Genomic DNA, 18,777 nt, shown 5'->3' on the forward strand with positions numbered 1-18,777 from the left:
CGGTTTGGCTTGCCAGACTGGCTACGTGCAGGACCCCCCTTCCCAATGCCTCACTTTCTCAAAACAATGTCCAACATCAAAGAAGGTAGCCAGCATTATCCTCCACAACTGATTGAGGCAGATGTGTGTGGGACTTCACCTCCTTCTAACTTTCTCAGGACATTAAAGACTGTTCTCACACCATCAAAAAACTTAACAAGAGCGAGGGAGGGGAAAGGAACAGAGGCAGGAAGGGTAACCGTGTCAGATCACTAACTCCGATACATTTTTGTCTTCCAGATGCATTTCCCACACAGTACGTATATACTAGTGTTTGTTAAGCGCATACAATAGTGAATAGTTGCACTAAAATGCAACTACAGTGGTACCTTAGTTTACGAACTTAATCCGTTCCGGAAGTCCATTCTTATACCAAAGCGTTCTTAAACCAAGACATGCTTTCCCATAGCAGGTAATGGAAAATGGATTAATCCATTCCAGACGATGAAAAACAACCCCTAAAACAGCAATTTAACATGAAATTTACTATCTAACGAGACCATTGATCCATAAAACGAAGGCAGTAATCAATGTACTGTACTATAAAATAAATAAGTAGATGTATTGTAGATTGTAGTATTGTAGATGATAAAAATTAAAAATTATTTTCTTTTTCTTATGTGCACTGACCATAGTCATTGTTTGGATGGAGGGGGCACTTTCATCCATTTCTGCAGTCACACAACCAACCAGTAGCTGAACTGGGTTCCACACAGTCACAAAAGCAAGTCACAAAAACGAAGTAACAAGCCGCAGTCACAAAAACAAAGTAACAAGCCACAGTCACAAGTCAGTCCCATAAAATGAAGAACAAGTCACAGTCAAAAAAACGAAAAAGCCACACAAACAAAAACGCAAAAAAAAATCCAAAAACAAAAGCTATCACCTCTGTGTTGTGTGGGTGCTCAGGACTCAACAGTCAACAGACTCAACAGGAAGCCTCTGATTAGCAGCAGGGGGCTCAATTCACAAATGGAACACACTCAACAGGAAGCAGAACATGTTCAGCTTCCAAGGCAAAGTTCACAAACCAAAACACCTACTTCCGGGTTTGCAGCTTTCTTATTCCAAGTTGTTCATAAACTAAGCTGTTCTTAAACCAAGGTTATTGTTGTTGTTGTTTAGTTGTTTAGTCATGTCCGACTCTTCGTGACCCCATGGACCAGAGCATGCCAGGCACTCCTGTCTTCCACTGCCTCCTGCAGTTTGGTCAAACTCATGTTGGTAGCTTTGAGAACACTGTCCAACCATCTCGTCCTCTGTCGTCCCCTTCTGCTTGTGCCCTCCATCTTTCCCAACATTAGGGTCTTTTCCAGGGAGTCTTCTCTTCTCATGAGGTGGCCAAAGTATTGGAGCCTCAGCTTCAGGATCTGTCCTTCCAGTGAGCACTCAGGGCTGATTTCCTTCAGAATGGAGAGGTTTGATCTTCTTGCAGTCCATGGGACTCTCAAGAGTTTCCTCCAGCACCATAATTCAAAAGCACCAATTCTTCGGCGATCAGCCTTCTTTATGGTCCAGCTCTCACTTCCATACATCACTACTATAGAAATATGAACCATGATTTACTTCTTGACCAGTAGGTGGCAGTCACAACAGAGCTTCGACCTATCTATTCTATCTGCAGAAGTGTGCATGCACATGAAAGCTTGTACCAGAACAAACTTAGCTGGTCCAAGGTGCTACTGGACAATTTTTTATTTTTTATTTATTTCAACAGAGCGTTATGCTACTAAAGAGCAGAAAAAAGATGAGAAGCATTTATTTATTGTAATAGGGTGTTTTGATGGTGCCTGGTGATGACGAGCAAACCTGTCCTGTGTGGAAGGGGAAGCATCTAGGCAGCTATTTCCCCAGATGCTGAGCATGGATATGTTTTTTTAATTTATTTATTTTGCAGAAAACTCACATGGAAAGCCTAGATCTAAGGTTATCCTATGCTTAATAGCCCGGGAGCAAGTGCCACTGAAATCAATGACACTTCTGAGTACACATAAACTTGCACTGTAATTGCAATTCTCTTTCCAAAAAAAGTACAAATTCTCAAGTTTGATTCTTGTATCTTTCTGAGCATCAGGCAGATGGAGGCTTTGGGGTGGAAATCGACAACATGTTGCATCTCCATTCCTATCACAACAGGTGGGTGGGTGGATGGGGTGTTATATTGGCTTTGTGGTTTTTGTGCAATCTGGAGACACTCTTCTTTAGGTTTCTGCCGAGTCTGCTCCCCTGCCAAACAGCTCTTACCGTCAGAAAGTTTCACAATGTGTTTTTATGCATATCAGACCAAAATGTGACACGCCCACTCAATTTAGAGCTGTCAGCTAGTGTATTTTGCACAGAAAAAAAGGCTAGGAAGCATTTGTAAACAAACACAATTATCAAATTATGTCTCGCTCTTTCTTTGTGTATGTATTATTTTTGTGTGGAGGGGTATTAAACAGAGTTTGAGTGGCCACCTGTTGTGTATGATCTATCTGAGATTCCTGCATTGGATGGGGTTGGACTAGATCTCTTCCAACTCTATAATTCTATGACATAGCTGTCAACTTACAGATTTGAAAATAAGGGACCAGCAGGCTGGAAAATAAGAGATCAGCAGCCAAAATAAGGGATTTTGCTTCGCTTATACAGAAATCCACCACTGATGGAGCCATGCTGCTTTGGCTGCGACTGACTGTGTTTTGTAGGGGGTTGGACTAGATGTTCCTAAGGGTCTACAACTCCCACCAAAGAAGAGTGGCAGACAAAACCGATGAACGACGTCGAGATGGCAAAGCTTACAGGCAGAATTAGAAACCAGGAAGAGGACCTCTTTAATAAAGAATGGGGAAAGTTTATAATTTAGTTGAAAAGCTGTTGTAAAGAGTTACATACATTGGTAGGGTTGACAGAAAACTTGTAGTAAAAATTTGAACTATGGATGGACAAATGATTTATAAAAATAGAGTTATGAAAGGGATGCAGAGAGGGAAATCACTACATTAAGATGCTGCACTGGTTGGAGGGTATGCTAAGCAGCACGTTGGGGCTGCCGTCGTCCTGGCGCAAGGAGTTCCATCGGCCCTTCCCCGCCCGAGAGAGGGAGGGAGGGAGAGAGACTCTCACCCACGCCGCCCGCGAGCCCGGCATGAGGCGGTTGTGGCACCGCGACAGCCCCTGAAGCGCCACCCTTCTGCGTGCCTCCCCATCCCCTCCTCTTCCTCCTCCCTCAGGCCGCCTTCTCAGCCGCCGCTGCCGCTGCCGCCTCCGGCTTCTCCTGGCAGCGCAGCGGAAGTCTCGCAAGAGAGGGGCTGCCTGCCCACCTGCCGCCACCCATCTCCTCATGACGCGCCCCTGAGGGGGGAAAGGGAGAGACGGAGACGTGGCAGCTCGTGCGCGCGGTCTCTCATACAGCAGCGGACCCCAAGCTGCTGCTTCCCTCCCGAGCTGGGCAAGCATGAAACCCGGGAAATTTAAGGGACATCATCAATAAGGGACAGCAGCAGGACACGGTGCTGGAATAAGGGAGTTTCCCACCAAATAAGGGACGGTTGACAGCTATGTTCTATGATTCTGTAATTTGGAAATCCTCAACCTTCAATGCACTTTTCCCTTTTCTCTCCACTTGGTGGAGTAGTGAGATGTACAAACAAACAAAAAAGTCTATTTTTTGGCTTAACTTCAATAACCATTTGGCCAGCGGCATCTTAAGGGGTTCCCTGTGAGGAGCCAAGCAGCTTTCTTTCCTTTCCTCTTTTTTCTTTTTTTCTTTTTTGTATCCCAGGCTGAAAACCTGGCACACAACCCAAACCTGGCAAGGACTTTCAACAGGTGCTAGTAATGAATGTCGGACTGCTTTACGCCCCCCCCCCCGGGCAGATTATGCAGGTATTTGGTTAAGCCGGACCAATTTTACGAGCCACCAGCACAGGAAATGGAATGCGCAAGGCAGAACACACAAGCATTATAAAGAAGGGAAACTGCTGACTTCGGCATACCCGGACTCGCACGGCAAAACATTTTTTGAGTTTATATGCAAGGCTTAACACACATCATCGTGGCTCAGCTGGGAATGAGCACAGCAACCTAATTTGGGGCTGGGTCACCTTTTGAATATGCTCATAAATAAGTCCATTCCATCCCTTTTATGTATTAATCTCCATCCCTTCATGATGGACACGGGGAACTGGATCCTAACAGCAGAGCAGATCCTTATCTCCCTCCCTGCCAATAATAATAATATTGTAATAATTTATTATTTGTACCCCGCCCATCTAGCTGGGTTTCCCCAGCCACTCTGGGCAACTTACAACAAAATTAAAAATACATTAAAATGTCACACATTAAAAACTTCCCTGAACAGGGCTGCCTTCAGATGTCTTCTAAATGTCAGGTTGTTGTTTATCTCTTTGACATCTGATGGGAGGGTGTTCCACAGGGAGGGCACCACCACCGAGAAGGCCCTCTGCCTGGTTCCCTGTAGCTTTGCTTCTTGCAGTGAGGGAACTGCCAGAAGGCCCTCGGCACTGGACCTCAGCGTCTGGGCAGAATGATGGGGGTGGAGACACTCCTTCAGATATACTGGGCTGAGGCCATTTAGGGACACCTGATGTCACAGTGAACACACAGATCATCTCTCCCATGCAGACAATCTTGTGTGAGATTATGTGTTTGTTAGGTTTGGCTGCTATTCTTGCTAATTAGCATGAGAAGGGACTGACACCACAGAGTTGTACTGCTGATAGGCAGTTACACAGACCATAGAAATACAGTTGGTAGAGAGGGCTCTGTATGATGTCATTTCCCCTCCTTTCCTAGAGAGGAAGGAGCGTATAGTACTTCTTGTTCCTCTGCACCCTTCCTTTGGCCAGCCGTGGGGGCAGGTGTGCCCTGTGTCTGCTCCAACTCAGGCAAATATCTGAAGCTGGTTATAATGTAAATGTAAGTATTTTACAGTGGTACCTCAGGTTACAGGCGCTTCAGGTTACAGACTCTGCTAACCCAGAAATAGTACCTTGGGTTAAGAACTTTGCTTCTTTAAACACACACACACACACACACACACACACACACACACACACAGGGAATATTGGAACGGAGTGTCTTTGCAAGCTCTTGAGCTGGCAGCCTGCCAACCAGCATTCACGCAGCATTATAAAGGAGGAGCTGTTGTAGTCGTGATTAACAAAGGATAAGGAGTAACTATTCTTCCCAAAGTCGCCTTGCACACATCCCCTTTCGTTGCCAGCACAGAAAACATATGGCAAAACCTGCTAATATTGTGTTAATGGAGGCTGCTTTCTTCTCTGCTAGTGATAAATGAAGACTGATTTCCCCAAGTCAATGCTCTGCTTTCTCTTTCTTTCTTTCCTTTTTCATTTTAGACAACAAAAATGCAATGGGTCCTTTTTCTGGACCTTGGCACGATAGCACTTGCATCGCCCTCCCCCCATCAGCCTGGAATAGATGAAAGCAGCTGCAGAGTTGCCCTCTGTGGATGCCCTTGGGCACAGTTCAGTTTTCTTATTGGCTAGGACAGGAAATTATCCATTTTGCACCCCCACCCCCCAATATGTTACAGACACGTAAGCCCATGTATGCACATTGGGCTGGGGAAGGAAAATATGCATTCACAAAGATGTAAAATGTGCATAAAACTGGAGAGGGAATGACTATACTATGGAGGCAAACAATATTGCTAAAGTAGCGGTATACTCCTCAACCTTCGGTATACAAAAGGGATTAAAAAGCCAAATAGTGGTGAGCACGAGTTTGTAAAGGTAAAGGGACCCCTGACCATTAGGTCCAGTCGTGGCCGACTCTGGGGTTGCAGCGCTCATCTCGCTTTATTGGCCGAGGGAGCCGGCATACAGCTTCCAGGTCATGTGGCCAGCATGACTCAGCCACTTCTGGCGAACCAGAGCAGTGCACAGAAATGCCGTTTACCTTCCTGCTGGAGCGGTACCTATTTATCTACTTGCACACTTTGATGTGCTTTTGAACTGCTAGGTTGGCAGGAGCAGGGACCAAGCAACAGGAGCTCACCCCATCGCTGGGATTCGAACCACTGACCTTCTGATCGGCAAGTCCTAGGCTCTGTGGTTTAACCCACAGCGCCACCCGCACCCCATGAGCACGAGTTTAGTCTGCAACAAAATGTAGCAGCGTGGAATGTTCTTGTCAGGGTTCCAGTCAACCATGTCCTTTCCAGGATACTCAGTTCCATTATTCCTCTCACCTGGCTATTCATCCCACCCAGTATTCCATGTCCAGAGCCTGCTTATTCCTCACTGGGCTGTTTGGGGTTGTGTCTCCCGCTCTAGTCCTTAGGGACTTCCCCCCTAATGATCGTTTTGAAGTTCTGCAAAGTGTTCCTCCTAGCAAACAGATAGCTCCCACTTGTGGCGGCGCCCCTCATGCCTGAACACTGGAAAGAAAGAGAATGAGGCAGCCCAGGACACCCTCATAATTGTTAGAATTCCTGCTCCATGATTGCAGTCATGGGATTTTTGTCTATCCCATGACGGTGTATGTTTTGACTCCACTGAGTGGGAAGTGACGGAGACAGGATATTTGTGTTACTGTGTTCCGTGAAGTGCAACTATTGTCCTTTGTTCTTTTTCTCTCTTTGCTGGCTGATGCTAGAGAGAGAGGGAGCCATGTTGTAAATAAAAGTAGATTAGCCAAAATGCTGAGTTGCTGAGGTCTGTCACGCAAGCTGCACAGACTCTGCGGATCCCTAAGTGTGCCTGTGTCTGTTGGCATCGGTTGCTGTGATGTTCGGGCTGAAGAAAGCTTTCGAAACTCCCGAACGATGGACCAGGAGGGAGAGAATATGCCAGTCGGGCATGTGTCTCTACCAGGTCCTATTCGAGGGTAGGCTAAGCTCCTGACAATAATGACTAAAATAGTCCGAACATGGAGAAATGCAAATTAAATGTGGGGTGCAAAATGTACCACATGATTTCAGACCTCAGCTGAGAACAAGCCACACCACACAGGCGCAAGAGACAGGAAACTTTGCTTTCCTCCTGCTCATATTTTCAAAATCAATAGATTAGAGGTGGGGTTTCTGAAAGGTGCCACCCAGGAATGTGTCAAGGGTGCTGCTCAGTCGTTAGAAGGCTTGAGGCAACAGACCAATGTCATATGTTTGCCTCTGAGCAAAGTAGGATAGTGAGTGGTTGGGGTCTCCTATGGTGCACTCAGCTATCCTGTAAATAATGATTAAAAAATAAAAGGGGGGAGGGAAGGAGATTTGGAACCCAGCACAAAACACCTGAGGATCAGGTCCTCTGAGCTAGCTGAAAACAACACCTTACCTTTGTTGTTGCCATCCATCTCTCTTGAGAGGCAATGGAGTGTGCCTCTGGGGGTGAAGCCAAACCATTGCATTAGCAGCCCTGAAATGACCTCTCTGGGGCAGAGGCCTAGTCCTGCCCAGACAACAATACTCCCTTCTCGACCTCACTGATGTGGTCCAAAGGAAAGCAGAGCAACACATTTGTCACCAGCTGGGCTGTCGGAGTTGCCAGAAGGAGGCGTAGAAGGCGCTGTCATGGGGTCAAATCCCCTGTTCCTGGGGTGACTTAAAGCCAATGAAATAACAGCCAGGGGTGGACAGTTAGAAGAAGTTTACTTTCAGGCTTAAGCGTAAAGGCACAGGTGTGCTAAAACACCAAAAGTCTGCGCACCCTGCTCATATTTATAGTTTTTCTACAAAGTTTCACGTGAACACGACATGTTATGAATTCAGGTAGGTAGCTGTGTTGGTCTGATGCAGTCAAAATAAATTTAAAAAATTTAAAAATGTCCAGTAGCACCTTGTTGTTGTTTAGTCGTTTAGTCATGTCCGACTCTTCGTGACCCCAGGGACCAGAGCACGCCAGGCACTTCTGTCTTCCACTGCCTCCCGCAGCTTGGTCAAACTCATGCTAGTAGCTTCAAGAAGAATATCCAACCATCTCGTCCTCTGTCATCCCCTTCTCCTTGTGCCCTCCATCTTTCCCAACATCAGGGTCTTTTCCAGGGAGTCTTCTCTTCTCATGAGGTGGCCAAAGTATTGGAGCCTCAGCTTCACGATCTGTCCTTCCAGTGAGCACTCAGGGCTGATTTCCTTAAGAATGGATAAGTTTGATCTTCTTGCAGTCCATGGGACTCTCAAGAGTCTCCTCCAGCACCATAATTCAAAAGCATCAATTATTTGGCGATCAGCCTTCTTTATGGTCCAGCTTTCACTTCCATATATCACTACTGGGAAAACCATAGCTTCTACTATATGGACCTTTGTTGGCAAGGTGATGTCTCTACTTTTTAAGATGCTGTCTAGAGTAGCACCTTAGAGACCAACTAAGTTTGTTCTAGGTATAATAATAATAATAATAATAATAATAATAATAATAATAATAATTTATACCCTGCCCATCTGGCTGGGTTTCCCCAGCCACTCTGGGCAGCTTCCAACTGAATATTAAAATACAATAATCTATTAAACATTAAAAGCTTCCCTAAACAGGGCTGCCTTCAGATGTCTTCTATAAGGTATAAGCTTTCGTGTGCATGCACACTTCTTCAGATACACTGAAACAGAGGTCACCAGACCCTTATATATAAGGGCTTGTTCTTATATACCTAGAACAAACTTAGTTGGTCCCTAAGGTGCTACTGGACAATTTTTTAATTTTCATGTTGTGAATATGCATAAGCTACTTGAAGCATGGTCAACACATATGTACATTTCATTGGTTACAGAAACACGCTCCTAGCTTCGTTAAAAAATGCCACAGCAATGGGGAACTTTAAGCAAAGTCACAACATTAACTTGGCCTGTTGTCCACATCAGTTCCTTTGAAGTTCCTTTGTACTCTTCTGAAAGTCAGCTTATTCTCACTGCAAAGCACCAAATGATAAGAAAATGAGGGGCCGAAAGATGGGTGTTATGCTAGCAAATCATAGAAAATACAGTTTCTATACCCAGATTTTGGGGGGGGGGTTTGCAGGGAGAAATGAAAAACTGCAGTTTGAGCAACTAGGGGAGAAGGCAACTTATTTACCTTGCCCCTATTCAGATCAGCACCATCCAACTGTCTTTTTCAAAATTTTATTTATGATTTTCAGATTTATACATTTCATTAATTTTACAACCATTTTAACATTTCAAAACTTGACTTCCTTCCCTCTCTTTCTGTGGTTCCTTAAATTATTTTTTAATATCTTCTGCATATCCAAATTAATTAGCTTATTTATTCATCTACTTTAAATATATACTCTTATCAAACTGTTGCTGAGTCTGAAGAAACACATGCAGGCGACAGAATTCATCAGTAAAAGTTTGCAGAGGTTTGAAGAGCGTAAAATGGTTGCAAAGTCCAGGAATCTTGCAGGGTCCCCAGCAAAGCCTGAAAGTTAGCTGAACAGACCTCATCCAGTGCCATAAGCAGAAACACGAATAGGCTGTACAAAAGAAAGGGAGTGAGAATACAGAGCAGCTCAGAGCAGGATATTTATCTCCTACACAGAGCGGGGTTTTTTGACCTTGAGTCTCACATGACTAAAACAACAGCTGCAGGTCTGTCGATCGAGACAGTTCCAGTGAGTTCCAGAAGGTTTGAGAATGTTCTGCCCCCAAACACATCCCAAAGACTAGAGTTCCCAGTAAGTCCCACTATCTCCAGTGGAGACTGGTACATTGCGGCAAGATTCTGTTCCACTGCACCTTTGCCCAGCCCTCACCTGCCTGCCTTCTTCCTTGCAACCAGCACAGAGGATGGCCCTAGCTGTGAGCTTCCTCCTCCTTCATAGTTTCCCCTTGTAGAATTCAGCAGGGAGGCAGATGGGGACAGAAATTGAATTAATTGGCTCGGCCTATCCTTGGCTCTGGCTCCCTCTACGACTACACAGTCTCCCTGTCTTTCACCCTACCAGTCCCAATGGGCACCAATCAACACTGTCCAGCTCTAGCTGTGCACAACAGTGAGTATATCAGAGCTTCTCAGGGCCACAGCAGATTTGAAGTAGAGGATCAGCTATTAGGCTACCCAGTGTGTGTGTTTTAACTAATTAGATAAATCACAAAGGGGCTGCTTCAGAGGCGGGGCTCCAGGAGACGGGTGTTCAACTGCCAGGCTAGACATGAGCTTTAAGCTAGCCTTTGCATCTAGCATGCAGGGTGTTTAAAAATTAAAATTATAAATGAAGTGTGGTGGGATGCTTGCAGGCATGGAGGGGGGGGGATTTAACCCTTTCCTCCCTTGCTTTGATCCTGTGAAATATCCCTCTCGTGCAGTTGGCGTTTGCGGAGAAAGGGCTCCCACAATGGGGAATTTCCTCCTCATGGAAATATTTCGCTCCAGGTTACAGTTTTTCCCCTCAGGACCACAGCAAGGGACAAAAGGGTTAAACTCCATGCACTCCATGGTCCCATTAAATTTCACCCCCACCTCAAGCAAAAGCAATTTGCTTTTTTTTAAAAAAAAGCCAAACCTTGTGCATTAAATGCAAAAGCATATTCAGTCTAATTGAGCTGAGTGTTCCCTGCCTTATGCTTTCGCTGCTGCAAATTGCACTCTGTCTTACACACACACACACACACACACACACACACACACACACACACACCACAGGACTCAAGCAGCTGTGTGTATTGAGGCAGGGGTGGAGTTACAGATGCTCTCACACATTTTCCAGCTCATCTCTAGTTTTGTCCTAAGAGGACCTCGGCTATGAACTGCAAAGCCCCCAAGTGACACATCCCACTTGCGTCACCAGGTGTCACTAAACTCACCAGGTGCCACTAAACAATGCACTATTCCCTCTGCCTCATTTGCAACAGAAATATGATGCCTCGCAATTTTAAGGGCTACCGCCATAAACCGAGATACTGTGAAGTGTGTGAAGTACCTGAACACTGAATGAATGAATGAATGTTTATTATTATGGCCAAACAGCCAGCATAGGTATCAACATTCAAACATTTGAGATCACTACTAGGTAGAGCTTCATTTATTTACTTTTTATTTTTTTAAAAAAGCTTAGTTTGCTCAGACTCAGGTTTCCTGAAACGCCAGCCATGCAGATGCTTCTGGTAAGCAAAGCAGAAAGGTGACAGATTCTATCTCCTTGTCCCCATTTTTCCCCCCATTCATACAAAGGTGAACTGGTCCTGAACATGGACATTTCCTTTAGTTGTCATGGCAAATGCTCGTCCATTTGCTGAATTATTCCCGCAAGCAAAAATGAAAAGAGGAAGGGCTGTGGCTCTGTGGAGTAGAGCGAGATGCCCTGGGTTCAATCCTCAGTTTCTTCACATAGGACTGGAGAGACACTACTGCCCAAAGCCATAGAGAATCCATCTGTTATGTACTGAGTTGAATAGGATCCACAATGCAGCAGTCTGATTGGTCCTAGAACAATAGGATTCAGAATGCAGCAGTCTGACTGGTCCTAGAACAATGCAGCAGTATGATTGGTCTGCAGGAGCCACCCAATCCAGCTCCAGATGGAAGTGAATCCACAACCTGATTGGCCTACAGGAGAAGTCCGGAATTAGCCAATCATGTGCAGCCCATTGTGTAAATAATGTATATAAAGCAGATACTTTGGGGAAACTCCTCACCACTATGAGCTGAATAAAGAGCATGAAATCCACTCTCGACTCAGAGCATATTTCACCATCCCTCACCATTCACCATGCTATCTGATGCTGATGGGAGTTGGAGTCTAACAGCAGCTGGAAGGTCATAGATTCTCCATCCCTGCTTTCTACCACCTTTCAGTGCAAACCTCTTATTTTTGCTCCAGATTGATGCTGCTCTCTTCCTTTCTTTTTTTAAAAATACCATCTTAACTTGCATTCAGTGCCACATTCTATGGTATGAATTATATGTTAAGAACATTTGCTGAGCTGGATCAGTCCCACCTAGCCAAGATTCCTGTTTCCAACGACGGACAGTCAGATAGATCTGGGAAACCCATAAGCAGAGCTAGAAAGCAAAAGCTCCCTGCCCCACACTGTTGTACAGCTGCCCTGGAAAATGGAGGGGTTGGACCAGACGACCCTTGAGGTCCCTTCTAACTCTACAATTCTATTTTTCTACAGCCACTTCTTAGCTGTCCCTGCATTTATTCTGGCTCCCATTCAAAGTCATCTCTAGCAATAGCCTAGTTAGAGATGTGGGTCAACCCCACACTGGCTGTAAGGAACCAAACAGACTCATCAAGCACATCTGGGCTGCATATCAAATGCTAGGTACCTAACAATGGGCCCAGCACACTCAGTGTAATGAATGCAGGATACCAGCACTGGTGACAACAGTCACGAAATTAAAAGACGTCGGCTTCTTGGGAGAAAAGCAATGACAAACCTAGACAGCATCTTAAAAAGCAGAGACATCACCTTGCCAACCAAGGTGCGTATAGTTAAAGCTATGGTTTTCCCAGTAGTGATGTATGGAAATGAGAGCTGGACCATAAAGAAGGCTGATCGCCGAAGAATTGATGCTTTTGAATTCTGGTGCTGAAGGAGACTCTTGAGAGTCCCATGGACTGCAAGAAGATCAACCCTCTCCATTCTGAAGGAAATTAGCCCTGAGTGCTCACTGGAAGGACAGATCCTGAAGCTGAGGCTCCAACACTTTGGCCACCTCATGGGAAGAGAAGACTCCCTGGAAAAGACCCTGATGTTGGGAAAGATGGAGGGCACAAGGAGAAGGGGATGACAGAGGACGAGATGGTTGGATAGTGTTCTCGAAGCTACCAGCATGAGTTTGACCAAACTGCGGGAGCAGTGGAAGACGCTCTGGTCCCTGGGGTCACGAAGAGTCGGACATGACTAAACGACTAAACAACAACACCAGCACCAAATCTTGCTGCAGGGTGTTCCACAAGTTAATTTTGTCCCTGCCCTGAATCTACTGTCCTTGGATGGCTTAAACTTTATTGCAGGAAGTTTCACCAGTTAATTTTGTGCCTGCTCGGAATCTACTGCCCATGCATTGCTCCGCTCCCACCTTAATCTTGTTGCAGGGAGTTCCACAAGTTCATGTTGGACCTGAATCTGCTCTCCGGGCGTGGCTTGTTTCCCGCCCGCCTTCACCTCGTCTTGGCTCTGCTGATTCCTTCCCTCCTCGCCTCGCCTCTGTAAGCCCTTCCTCCCCCGGCGCGCTTATTATTATCTGCAGCCACACACGTACTCTAGGAGCTGTCACTTTCGGTTCAAAGGTACGTGCCGGCTTCTTCGCCATTGGCTGGGCTAAGATAAGGCCACCACCTCAGAGGCGCCTGGGTTGGCTTGGTGAAGCATCAGTCATGCCAGGTGGGTGGGATTAAAGAGGGATTGAATGGAAGGGAGGGGAGAAAGAGAGAGATGAAGAACTGATTAAGGAAGAGAGAGGAGCAGCATCTCCGGGGTTCCCACCCCGCCAAAAACACACACACACCAAACCCGACCAGGTAGACGGGATGCGGGATGGGGAACGCAACGGGTGGTATTGAGAAATGCGCGCGGCAATTTCCGATGCTGTATATGTAATATTCTTAGTAGTGGGCTTAGAAAAAAAAATGCATGTTGGTCAGCCTGTTTTCCTGCTAGACTCCAAGAAGGACCAGAGGTGTGATCCTGATCCCTATAAACACGCGCGCACCCTGTGGACTCTGCGTTTAACAAATGTCCAGTCCGAGAGGGGCAAATACGGTCGGATGAGGAGCCGTTGTTGTAGAGTCAGAGGGAAGGCAGGCAAGGGGTGGTTGAGAGAGAAGGAGAGAAAAGCGTGCATGTTTCCGATGATCGGGACCAAATCCACACGTGAAAAGTGGAATCCCCCCATCCAGGGAAAAAGAGAGACCATGAATGAATGTGTATATGGACTGGGGAGAGGACGACCGAGGACCTCGCCAGCTTTTCCTTTGTCACGTCGTATTGTGGGCATCAGCTACTGTCTACTGATGGGGGAATTTGGGTTGTGTCTGGGGTGGGGAGAGGACAGATAGATCCGTGGGGTGGGGATCTGGCGCGCGCGTCCGCCGCACATCTGCCCAGCCCAACCAAGAAGCCCTGGATTTATGATTCAGCATCAGCCGAGGAAATGCTGTGGGCTGGCGAGGGGGCTGAGATGTCTGGTGAATAGGGGAATGAACCGGGGAATCGACGGGGGTTTCCTCGCAAACCCAGCCATCTCCTCGGTCTTTCTTTGTGCGGCGGAACATTTCTGGCGAGGGCGAGGCGGATCAGGTGGCTGAGTTATTTTGGAACCCGGTTTGCTTGAATGGAGCTGCGACGCTTGCATTCTTCAGTGCCTTAAAAAAAAAATCTACCTTTTGACTCCCTTTTGTATTTCTCGAGGTAGGAGGGCTGGTTTTGGCGCCTCAGGGAGATGCGCTCTGCACATGTTCAGAAACGCTGCCTTGTATTGCTGCTCTTTACACCTTCCAATGCGCGCGCGCGAGGGGGGGGGAGTCCTCCCTGACTGTGGAAGAGGGAAGGGGGCGAGATGGGCTACCAGGTATAAAATTTTAGAATTGTAGAGTTGGAAGGAACCCCGGGGGTCATCTAGTCCAACCCCCTGCAATGCAGGAATCTTTCGGGCTCGAGCGGGGCTCGAACCCACAACCTTGAGATTAAGAGTCTCATGCTTTATCGATTGAGCTATCCCAGAGTGAGGGACTATGTTTGGAAAGACGGGGCTGCAAAAACAATTAAGATTTGTTCTTGTGTTATTGTTTTTTTTTTAAAAAAAAATCAGAACTAGAGAGTGTTCTGAATGGGCTTTGATTGGGAGGGTCAGAGCAATCGCGATCGTCCTCAATTTCTTTCGAAACTGGCAAGGACACTGAGAAGGGTTGGCCCTCAGTGGCGATTAGGCAGCAGTCTAGACGTGCGTCAAAAGGGGCGCCCTCCACGAAACACTGGAAGCTGCCTTATACCGCGTTAGACCGTTGGCCCATCTTAGCTGAGTATCGTCTACACGGACTGGCAGAGGTTCTCCAGCATCTCAGGTAGGCGTCTCACCAAACCAGGGGTACCAACCTGGATAAACTATTGGGGGGGCAAGTAAGCCGCGCCCGCATAATCGACCATATGACGCGGTGCATGAATGGCAGTGCCCATGAACTTTGGACGGGTCCGACCCCCTCAAATATTTTAGAGGGGGAGATCCCTTGGCCCCTAGGAGTACAGTGGTACCTCGGGTTACATACGCTTCAGGTTACAGACTCCGCTAACCCAGAAAGAGTGCCTCGGGTTAAGAACTTTGCTTCAGGATGAGAACAGAAATTGTGCTCCGGCGGCGCGACAGCAGCAGGAGGCCCCATTAGCTAAAGTGGTGGTTCAGGTTAAGAACAGTTTCAGGTTAAGTACGGACCTCCGGAACGAATTAAGTACTTAACCTGAGGAACCACTGTATATTGAACCTGGGACTTTCTCCTGCTTGCAATGCAGGCTCTCTCTCTGCCCCTGGGATAAGGCTGCGCTCCGGTAGGGCCGGAGAGGCTGGGTCTCCCCCGCGCTCAGACAATCCGGATTCACTGCGGCTGCCAGCCCACGTGGGAACGTGGGAAGCGACGCGCAGCAGCACCCCCCCCCCAAGGGGTGGTGTTGGTGGTGGGGTCCCCGCCTTGCCTGCCTGCCTTTGGGAGTTGCCGGTGGGAAACGCTTCGCGATGCGGGAGAAAAAGAGAGAGGGATGTGGCTGGAGGGAGGGGTTCTCGAGGGCGGGGGCAGGTTAGGGGCTTAATTGAATTGCGGCGACTCGGAGGAGGGAGGGGCGCGGGGGAGGCGCGCTCGCGGGTCTCTAGCGTCTGCCGCCCGGGGTTATGTTCGGTCATCCACCTGTGCGCTCCGCTTCTGCGGCTGCTCGCCGACACGCACAGGAAGCCGCGGGCTGCTGCTTCCCCCGCCCTCCGCTGGTTCGGAGAAGCCGGGTAGCCGACTCTCCTCGGCCACCCACCGGCCTTGTGGAGCGACGTGGTGCTGCATATTGCAATGAAATGAAGCCCCCCCGCCCGCCCGCCCGCCCCGTTTGTGGGACGTGGAGAGCCCCAGGGTGCCTGCGCTGGAGAAGTTGTGGGAACTGCAACTGGCAGCCGGAGGGCGCGTTCACACGACCCTTGTGGAGCATTTGAGGGCACCGGGCTGGTGCGCGCGCGCACACACACCGCAGGTGCGTGGGTGTGGGCCCGGCCAGAAGTGGTTGCCTGAGCCCACTGATAGGCAGCTGGCAGCCTTGGAGCTAAATGCAGCCCGCAGCTGATTGATTAGTTCTTGGCCCCATTGCTCACCCTTGTGTGTTCCGATAGATAGAGCTATGCACCCTTTGGTCCTAGTGGGTGTCTTCACATGATTCACAAGGGAGAAAAAAGACCTGGGAACACACAACATTGTCTTGACCACAGGCAACACCCTATTTGGGGAACTGTAATGTTTGACAGTTTGACCCACCTGGGACGCGGGTGGCGCTGTGGGTTAAACCACAGAGCCTAGGACTTGCCAATCAGAAGGTCACGGTTGGAATCCCTGTGACGGGGTGAGCTCCCGTTGCTCGGTTCCAGCTCCTGCCAACCTAGCAGTTCGAAAGCATGTCAAAGTGCAAGTAGATAAATAGGTACCGCTCCGGTGGGAAGGTAAACAGTGTTTCTGTGCGCTGCTCTGGTTTGCCAGAAGCGGCTTAGTCATTCTGGCCACATGACCTGGAAGCTGTATGCTGGCTTCCTTGGCCAGTAAAGCAAGATGAGCACTGCAACCCAGAGTCGGTCACGACTGGACCTAATGGTCAGGGGTCCCTTTACCTTTACCTAATGTTTGAAATGGTTTTAGAGTAGTATTTCAAATTGTTGTCACCCACTCTTACAATGAAGGGCAGGTAATAAGTCAAAATCGTCGCCATCGTCAGCTGGGGCCTCTAAAACTAGTAGGATCCTGATTCTTTGGGAACTGGCTCTTGTGCAGTTGGGGAAGTGTTTGGATGTGCAGGGATGCAATGAACATAGACTGAACTATGAAGAAATAAAATTCGGCATCATGCCTTCTTGGAGGCCAGCTTTGCAAACTGCAGCTGGAAGGCTGCCTCGCTCTAAAATGCGAAATGCAAAAGGGGCTGCCAACTTTTTTCCTGGCAAGGCTCCTGTGTCTTTAAATGCAAATAATAATAATAATAATAATTCTGCAGCATGTGAAGATTTCCCACATCACAAAAGTTTCATATGCCCAATTTCCCCCTGTGCTTCAGCTGTGAAAGGCTCAGGAGCCTTGCCAGACAAAATAGTTGGCAGCCCTAGCTTGAGGCTAGCTTTGAAACTTCGCTTGCAGCTGGGCGACAACTAATGGAAGGCTCTTCTGCAAATTCAGCCATGCACAAGCCCAATTAAATCAATGTGGTTAAGTGCACCTAGCAGTAGCTCAGGGTTGGGTTATTCCCGACCTCGCTCGAGGGGGAGGCTTTCGTGAGATAAGTTGAACAAACAACCTAATCGCAGAGGCACTTGAGGTTTCTCATGCTCTTGTGCATCACTAATACTCATGGCTAATTGTCTGTGGGTAGGTGGGAGCTGGAGGTGACTCATGAAAGGTCTCTATTTCATTCAGATTGAAAGCGCAGAACCTTAAGTGAGGTCACTTGGTTGGTTGGGGGAAAACTGAATCACATGTGGGGAAATTCAGCTCAGAAAATAGCGAGTGGAGCATGAAGAGATGGGCAAAGCATTCCTAGTGGGTGTGGAAGGAGAATCATATATAATTTTAGAGTTGGAAGGGTCCATGAGGGTCATCTAGTCCAGCCCTCTGCTTTGCAGGAATCTTTTGCCCAGCCTGGGGATGTGGGTGGCGCTGTGGGTTAAACCACAGAGCCTAGGAGTTGCCGATCAGAAGGTTGGCGGTTCGAATCCCCGCGACGGGGTGAGCTCCCATTGCTCGGTCCCTGCTCCTGCCAACCTAGCAGTTCAAAAGCACGTCAAAGTGCAAGTACATAAATAGGTACCGCTCTAGCGGGAAGGTAAACGGTGCTTCCGTGTGCTGCACTGGTTTGCCAGAAGCGGCTTAGTCATGCTGGCCACATGACCGGGAAGCTGTACACCAGCTCCCTTGGCCAATAAAGCGAGATGAGCGCCGCAACCCCAGAGTCGGCCACGACTGGACCTAATGGTCAGGGGTCCCCTTTTTGCCCAGCTTGAGGCTAGACCCCTGAGATTAAGAGTCTCATGCTCTACTGACTGAGCTATTCCACCTCTTCACTGGCCTGCACTAGGCAGGGAGAAGACTGGGCGGTCTTTCCGAGGACATGTCGGGGGAAGTGAGTGGAGCTTTGAATCTAGTGCAGGGGTAGGCAACCTAAGGCCCGGGGGCCGGATGTGGCCCAATCGCCTTCTCAGTCCAGCCCACGGACAGTCTGGGAATCAGCGTGTTTTTACATGAGTAGAATGTTTCCTTTTATTTAAAATGCATCTCTGGGTTATTTGTGGGGCCTGCCTGGTGTTTTTACATGAGTAGAATGTGCCCTTTTATTTAAAATGCATCTCTGGGTTATTTGTGGGGCATAGAAATTCGTTCATTTTTTTCCCTTCAAAATATAGTCCAGCCCACCACATGGCCTGAGGGACAGTGGACCGGCCCACGGCAGAAAAAGGTTGCTGACCCCTGATCTAGTGGATCCAAGGCCTTTCCGCACAACAGATCCAATCCATGGAACACTGGCAGCAGTGCTGCACCCATGGCAGAGCCTGTGCCTCCCTCTGTGCTCGCAGCAGAGCACATCCATCCACACCATGCAGTGGC

At 47.9% G+C, this 18,777-nt stretch overlaps 1 protein-coding gene across 1 annotated transcript in view; it reads left to right on the plus strand.

The window, feature by feature from the left end:
* The first annotated feature begins 13,373 nt into the window (after positions 1–13,373).
* Positions 13,374–18,777, plus strand: part of SLCO4A1 (solute carrier organic anion transporter family member 4A1) — a 69,586-nt gene continuing 64,182 nt past the window's right edge. Inside the window, exon 1 of the mRNA XM_053394458.1 lies at positions 13,374–13,467. The gene's annotated coding sequence lies outside the window, so the exon portion shown is untranslated. The remainder of the gene's footprint in view (positions 13,468–18,777) is intronic.

Source organism: Podarcis raffonei, chromosome 6, assembly GCF_027172205.1.
Source record: "Podarcis raffonei isolate rPodRaf1 chromosome 6, rPodRaf1.pri, whole genome shotgun sequence".
Lineage (NCBI taxonomy): Eukaryota > Metazoa > Chordata > Lepidosauria > Squamata > Lacertidae > Podarcis > Podarcis raffonei.